Here is an 8,271-nt window from a genome sequence, read left to right as displayed (position 1 = left end):
AGATGTTACAGAGTGTACAAAACTCTCACAGGGAGAGCCAAGATCAAGGAGTGGTTTTCTTTAGGAAACAATCTACCAAAACAAACACAGGAATAAAAGTAATTTAAAATATTCAAGACATATTACATGCACGACTGACTCTGAATTGCCATTTAGTATGCTTTGTACGACAGGATAAAAAAAACTACCCCTTCTATGGAATGTTGAGCTGACACCCAAGACAATCAAAGTCTCTGGTATTCCATATCCTACAATTTTCTGGTTGTATCACAAAATAAACAACCAGCAAATGATTATGCATCTTTAAAAAAAAAAGGCGGGGGGAAGCACTTATACTAAAATATGGGATGAGGCAGGATTCTCTACTTCTTAAAAATATTTCTGGAGCTACTAAAAACTTGCATTTACAAAACAGTTGATAAAAACATTCCTGAGAAGGGGACCAGGAATGCTGGTAAGGCATGGCGTGTGACATTAACCGGATTTTGCTTCTTTCTCTCCTGCTTCATCAGAGGCTGGAATCTCATTTTTAGCTTCTCCATCTTCTGCAGATAAGTCTATTTTTAGTAATTTGGTTAGCCACTTCCTCCTGTTTTCCCTCTGCCCCCCTTTTCCCTTTGTTTGTGCTTTTTTTGTCTGAAGTTTCATCCTTGCCTGCTGCCTTTTTTGGCTCATTTCCACTTTTGCAGAAGCAGGCCCTGGAAACCTCGAGGAGCCCCTCCTGGTCTTCTCCTTCACGGCCTCCACAGCAGAGTGGACCTCCCTCTTGGGTTGCCTGGCCACTGCCTCTCTTCCAGCCCCAGGAGATCCCTGTGAAAATAATGAACCACGCTTTACTGATAGTACTTACAAACATTATGCATTATATAGTCCCTGTCCATGCCAGCTCTTTGTTTCTCGTTTTCAAAATACGCTGCAAAATAGCCATATGATGTTGTAAAAGGGATCAACTAACCCAACCTGCACAGAATACTCTTTCAGTTTTGGTATCCATTGAGCAAAATTGTAACATCTTAAATATTACAGTTTTTTATTCTAAAGTGATATTCCTAGGAGGGGAGGGGCAGAACCTCCAGGAACCAACTTGCAATGGTGGTGCCTGATGGTCTTTGGCTGAGTCCTCATGTGTGAGCTGAGTGCTGTCGGGGGACCTGACCCTGCCAGCCAGAGCTCACTGAGAGCAGTGGCCGCTCCGGATGATCTTCAACTGAATCCTGTTACTGAATTCTTTGTCTTCCCACATCATTTGCTATGTCAAACAATCCTGAAGATATTTTCATGGCTAGTGCTCACAAAAGCCAAATTCCATTCAGGGTCCATGTTTAGTTCCTATATGAGTTTCCCCATGCTGCCATAGACAAACACCACAAACCGGGTGGTTTAAAACATCAGAAATTTACTCTTTCACAATCCTGGAAGCTAGAAGTCTGAAATCAAGATGTCAGGAAGACCATGCTCTTTCTGACAGCTCTAAGGGAAAGTCTGTTCCATGCTCTTTTCTTAGCTTCTGGTTCGGCAGGCAATTCTTGGTGTTCCTTGGCTTGTAGACACATCATTCTAACATCTGCCTCTGATGTCACATTACCTTCCCCCCTGTGTCTTCATATCCTCTTCCCTCTGTGTATGTCTCTGTGTCCCTTCTCTTCTTATGAGGACTGCAGTCACATTGAATTAGGACACACTTGAATTCAGTATGATTTCCTCTTAACCTGGTGACCTCTGCCCAGACCATGTTACTAATAAGGTCACACTCACAAGTACCAAGGGTTAGGGCTTCAACTTATCTTTCTGAAAATCACAATTCAATGCATAAACATTGATTTGAGAAAAAAATGGCTTCCCAAAGAACCAATCTGAAAAAAAGAAATTATTTACAATTAACATTAGATGGCTATCAACATAGACAATATGTTGGAAAGGGAATTCAGGCTAACAATTATCCAGGCAATAACTAGGTTGGAGAAAGCCATGGATGACAAAATGGAATTGATTAGGCAGAACTGAAAGCCACAAGAGATGATGTTCACAATGTTAGGGCAGAACTGAAAGCCACCAGGGATGATGTTCACAATGTTCTCAATGAGTTCCAGTCTAATCTAAATTCTCTAAAAGCTAGGGCAACTGAGACAAAAGATAGAATTAGTGATCTGGAGGACAAACAGATAGAGAGAAAGGATCAGGAGGAAGCCTGGAACAAACAGCTTAGAAGCAACAAAGACAGAATTAGGGAAATAAATGATGCCATGAAACGTTCCAATGTCAGAATTATTGGAATCCCTGAAGGAGAGGAGAAAGAAAGAAGTCTAGAAGACATAGTGGAACAAATTCTCCATGAAAATTTTCCCAATCTCGCGAATGGAACCAGCCTTCATGTACTAGAGGCAGAATGGTCTCCCCCCAAGATTATAGAATCTCGAAAGTCCTCAAGACACCTGATAGTAAGAATGAGGAATCATAATTGTAGACAGGCTCTCTTGAAGGCAGGTAGGACAAAGAGGCTCCTTACATACAGAGGAAAGCTCATCAGAATAATGTCAGACCTGTCCACAGAAACCTGGCAAGCCAGAAAGGGCTGGCAAGATATATTCAGGGCACTAAATGAGAAGAACATGCAGCCAAGAATACTTTATTCAGCAAAACTGACATTCAAAATGGATGGAGAGATAAAGAGTTTCCAAGACCGACAAAGCTTAAAAGAGTATGTGACCACCAAGCTGACACTGCAGGAAATATTAAGGGGGGTTCTATAAAAGAGGAAAAATCCTAAGAATATCATTGAACAGAAATATGGAGACAATCTACAGAAAGAATGACTTCAAAAGTAACACGATGTTTAGGATTATTTGCTCCAGCTCTTTGAAAAATTCTGGTGGAATTTTGATCAGCATGGCATTAAAAATATAGATTGATCTAGGCAGTATAGACATTTTAACAATGTTTATTCTTCTGATCCAAGAGTATGGAATGGTCTTCCATCTTTTTGTGTCTTCTTCAATTTCTTTCATGAGTTCCTCAAGTACAGATCCTTTACCTCTTTGGTTAGGTTTATTCCCAGGTATCTTATGGTTCTTGGTGCTATAGTAAATGGAATCGATTCTCTAATTTCCCTTTCTGTATTTTCATTGTTAGTGTATAAGAAAGCAACTGATTTCTGTACATTGACTTTGTATCCTGCCACATTACTGAATTGCTGTATGAGTTGTAGTTGTTTGGGGGTGGAGTCTTTTGGGTTTTCCATATAAAGTATTATGTCATCTGTGAAGAGAGAGAGTTTGACTTCTTCATTGCCAATTTGGATACCTTTTATTTCTCTTTGTTGTCTGATTGCTGTTCCTAGGACTTCTAATACTATGTTGAACAAGAGTGGTGAGAGTGGGCATCCTTGTCGTGTTCCTGATCTCAACGGGAAGACTGTGAGCTTTTTCCCATTGAGGATGATATTTGCTGTGGGTTTTTCATAGATAGATTTTATGAAGTTGAGGAATGTTCCCTCTATCCCTATACTTTGAAGTGTTTTAATAAGGAATGGATGCTGTATCTTGTCAAATGCTTTTTCTGCATCAATTGAGAGGCACCTGTGGTTCTTCTCTCTTCTCTTATTGATTTGTTCTATCACATTGATTGATTTGTGAATGTTGAACCATACTTGTAAGCCAGGGATGAATCCTACCTGGTCATGGTGGATAATCTTTTTAATGTGCTGTTGGATCCTATTTGCTAGGATCTTGTTGAGAATCTTAGCATCCATATTCATCAGTGATATTGGTCTGAAATTCTCCTTTTTGGTGTGGTCTTTGCCTGGTTTGGGAATCAGGGTAATAATGCTGGCTTCATAAAAAGAGTCTGGAAGTTTTCATTCTGCTTCAATTTTTTGAAACAACTCCAGAAGAATAGGTGTTATTTCTTCTTTGAACGTTTGGTAGAATTCCCCAGGGAATCCGTCAGGTCCTGGGCTCTTATTTTTTTAGAGGTTTTTTCATCACTGCTTCAATCTCGTTACTAGATATCAATCTATTCAGGTTGTCAATTTCTTCCTGGATCAATTTTGGGAGTTTTTCAGGAATGCATCCATTTCATCTAGGTTGCTTAACTTATTGGCATATAACTGTTGATAATAACTTCTGATGATTGTTTCTATTTCGTTGGTGTTAGTTGTGATCTCTCCCTTTTCATTCATAACTTTATTAATTTGAGCTTTCTCTCTTTTCTTTTGGATTAGTGTGGCCAATGTTTTATTGATCTTATTGACTCTTTCAAAAAACCAGCTTCTAGTTTCATTGATATGTTCTACTGTATCTCTAGTTTCTATCTCATTGATCTGCCTCCATCAGAAAGGATGAATACTCAACTTTTGTATCAACATGGACGGGACTGGAAGAGATTATGCTGAGTGAAATAAGTCAAGCAGAGAGAGTCAATTATCATTTGGTTTCACTTATTTTTGGAGCATAAGGAATAACATGGATGACATGGGGAGATGGAGAGGAGAAGGGAGTTGAGGGAAATTGGAAGGGGAGATGAACCATGAGAGACTATGGACTCTCAAAAACAATCTGAGGGTTTTGAAGGGGAGCCAGGTGGGGGTTATTATGGAGGGCACGTATTGCATGGAGCACTGGGTGTGGTGCATAAACAATGAATTCTGTTACGCTGAAAAGAAATAAATTAAAAAAAATGGAAAAAAAAAGTTAACATTAGAGTAGAACCTATCCAGAACTTGAGATTATATTTGTGGTATTAGAAGGAGAAGATACAGATTCTCAGCTGTCTTGCCCAGCCATCTTTCAAGCCTTAGCTTAGTTCTGCCTTGTTACTGAAGGCTGTTGAACAACTCTCTGGATTTTTCCTACAACAATATTATTTATGTCAGGTGTCTACACAGCCTGTGCCTTGTCACTATGGTCTTTCCTGTGTCCAGAACAGCGGCTAGCCTGTGGCTGGCACTCAATAACTAATGATAGAGTTAGCTCAGTGAATGCTTAGACACTAAGCTGGATTATCTTTCCCCTGGCTTTATCTTCCCTGTGTAGAGTCAAGGCAGAGAAATGATGATGCTAAACAGAGCTTGCTTGCATTTCTAACTGAGGTTAGTTGAACATGGACAGGGTTAGGCAGCTGTACCAATACAGAGCTTCAAGAACTGTGACTGGTCCCTGCTGTGGCTCTGGTCAGGTTGGTAGAGGGCTCTACCTTGGAGCTCACTTTTATGCAGGCTCTGAGGAGGAATCCAGATGACATTGTTAAAGTTCAAGTGTGTAAAATGCCAGGCATGACAAGACAAAAAGATGTGCTGCTGGTGACAAATAAACAGGAGCCAAGAGGCACGATATCAACTTCCATCAATTTATTTCCATCTGTTCATATCCACTTAACTACCCTGAGTTTATTTAGAGACAATTATCCATGGCAACGAACCACAGTGGTCCCTCTGAGGAGTCTGTCATTTTTCATAAAAAGACTCAATGAAAATTCAAAACCAAAAGACACCACAGTATAATTCCCAAACTAGTTATAGTTAATTACAAAATAAAATTAAATGTGCCAAAGGGGAAGTAGTGAAATGCACTCCAGTCTTTCATAAAGGCACCAAGAGGAAGAAGTATAAATTTCCTCCAAGAGACCCTGATGTAGAAGATTATGGGTGAAGCCAACAAATCTTATGTGGCTACTGTTCTAGAAACCCTAAATTGCTTCACCTTATCTGAGCAAAGTCAGTATTCAGTACTGTGAATTAGATGAACAAATCAAAATAGTGAGCTTTCCCCTCATCGGTATATTAGAAGCCATTTTTAATGGACATTTTTATGTGAAATTTTTTCCTTCCATCCAAGGTATTTGACAAACTAATTAGCTGGACAAGAATGTGATACACCTATAATTAAGTTTAATGTACCTTTGACAAATACTCAATCCAGTTTGAAGGTTTTATAGGATTGAAATTTCCCATCTTGCCGGGCATTTCAGTTGGGGTTATTTGCTGTTATCTCAGACTCTTGGTACCTACCAAGTCGATCATATCCTGTAGCTCCCTTCCTTGTTCTCCCTTAACTATTTCTGTAAGTGGCACGACTATTTCTCTAGGCATCCTGACTGGAAATTTTGAAGTCGTTGTGGTAGCCTTCTTTTCTTTTAAAATATGGATCTGTGTTAGCATTACTTGTGTTCTTTCTTTTTAAGTAAGATTTACTTGTTCATTTTAGAGACAGTGAGTGAGTGTGAGGAGGAGCAGTGAGTGGGACAAGCAGACTCTGTGCTGAGTGCAGAGCCTGATGGGGACAGGGGGGCTCTAACTCACAACCCTGAGATCATGACCTGAACTGAAATCAAGAGTTGGATGCTTAACTGACTGCTCCTCCCAGGGGCCCCAGCATTATTTGTGTTCTTAATCAAGGTGAAATTGCTTTGTAAAACTGTGTTCTTCACTAGGTGTCAAGTGTCCAATGCTTCTTTTCACTGCATGGTGACCACTGTCCCGTGTGTTTTTATCTTACAGGTTAATTATTGTAATAGCTCCCTGATTTTTTTTTTCATTTACTTTACCACATCACTGATTAATCGTCCTAAAAATATTGGTTTAATATTCTAAGCACTTTGTGAGAACTGTTTCTCTATCTTATTTTCCTACTTTCTGATGTTGTAAATTATTTTAAAGTTTTCTTTTAAATATTTTAAAAAATTTATTTATTTGAGAGAGAGTGAGAGAGAGAGAACACTAGTCAGGGTAGGGTAGAGCAGAGGAAGAGGGAGAAGCAGACTCCCTGCTCAGCAGGGAGCCAGCTGTGGGACTCTGATCACGGGACTCCAGGATCATGACCTGAGCCGAAGGCAGCTGAAGGTGGCTGACTGAGCCACCCAGGTGTCCCCTAAAGGTTTATTTTCTAATTGTTTGTGTCCATAACTCACAGCGTTTATATTTCACAGGGATGTTGCAGATCAAATCCACATGCTCTTAGGTGCACAATAAACCTTAGGTAAAAGCTCAGCATACCAGGTGGATAAAAGCAGAAATACCATAGTTGAATGGGAAGGGGATAATAGCATGTGGGTGAGGTCAGCCTGCCAGCAATTCTCCAAGACCCAGGTGAAGGATTACTTCCTTTCTGAAGCTTCTCAGGTCTCTCCAGCTTCTATTGATGTGAACACCCTCTAGTCACTGTGCATCTTATTAAATACCATATCATGATAGCTTTTTTACAAATTTTATTTTCTCACTTGCTTTATAAACTTTGAAGAGTGGGGACATAATGCCATGAAAATATTGATTAATTATTGTCAAACAAAATATGAATAACACCTTATTATTTATTTGTCTACATTTTTGTTTATGTATTTATTGTTTTAATTGGTCCTTCTGATTTTTTCTCTACCTTCACACCCATTTTCAGAAATACTATCAATTTTTAAATGTTTGGGGTCTTCTCTAAGATAATGAGACTGCTTCTCAGCTTTTCTTATTGAGTGTTCCAGAAGCCACATTCTTGAATCGAGGGCAAGGGTTAGGGGTAGGGTTAGGGCTTGGATTTTGTGGGAAAGGATCTCCTGCATGACAAATGATTTACATATTTAAGTGGTGAGAAAGGATTACATAGTGTTACTCATGAAGAATGAGGGGGAGTGTCTACGTTTAGTTTATATGCTTTGTCAAATGAAACGTGGCACTTTGTTGTTCTGACATATGTATAATGTGTATTACTTCAAAAACAGTGAAGGATATAAATGGCTTTTATGTCCTAAAATGTGTACAGTTACTATGAATTTTCCATATTTGAATTACTTTTTGTGTTATTTCCCCTAATACCATGACTAGTTAATTTTCAAGTAATGCACATTAACAGCTACTGCATGCCAGTTAATGTTGGATGTCATGTATAAGTTAATTTTTATTTTTACAGAATCATCTAGACACAGAGTGCACATCCGATTGGTTGGTATATTTACTTTAGGAGGAGCCATATGTATAAGGCAAAGTCAAAACAGGAATGCAGTGATCACTGTAAACATTTAAAACTGAAGAAATGTAATATCAGGAACTGGTTATACAGATGACAGAATCTCTAGGAAACCAAAGAGCAGATGGCAAGACAACCGAGGGGTTTAGCGGCAGCAGGAACCTCTTATCACCTGCTAGTGAGAGGAGGAGGAGGAGGTGGACTGTGGTCCCACAACAACTAGAACAGAGTTGGCCCCTACAACAGGAGTGATGCTGTAACAGAGGAGATGTAGTCCCTGCCAAAGACAGTGGAGAAACGGGAGAAATTCCTCAGTTTATCT

The 8,271-nt window shown here is 39.4% G+C and overlaps 1 pseudogene; it reads right to left on the bottom strand.

Moving 5' to 3' along the window:
• Positions 1–474: 474 nt before the first annotated feature.
• Positions 475–6,085, bottom strand: LOC116864761 (annotated as a pseudogene).
• Between the last annotated feature and the right edge of the window lie 2,186 nt (positions 6,086–8,271).

Source organism: Lontra canadensis, unplaced genomic scaffold (assembly GCF_010015895.1).
Source record: "Lontra canadensis isolate GAN:19392208 unplaced genomic scaffold, GSC_riverotter_1.0 scaffold6, whole genome shotgun sequence".
Taxonomy (NCBI): Eukaryota; Metazoa; Chordata; class Mammalia; order Carnivora; family Mustelidae; genus Lontra; species Lontra canadensis.
The sequence above is the reverse complement of the archived record's forward strand: the minus strand, read 5'-3'. Positions and strand labels throughout refer to the sequence as shown.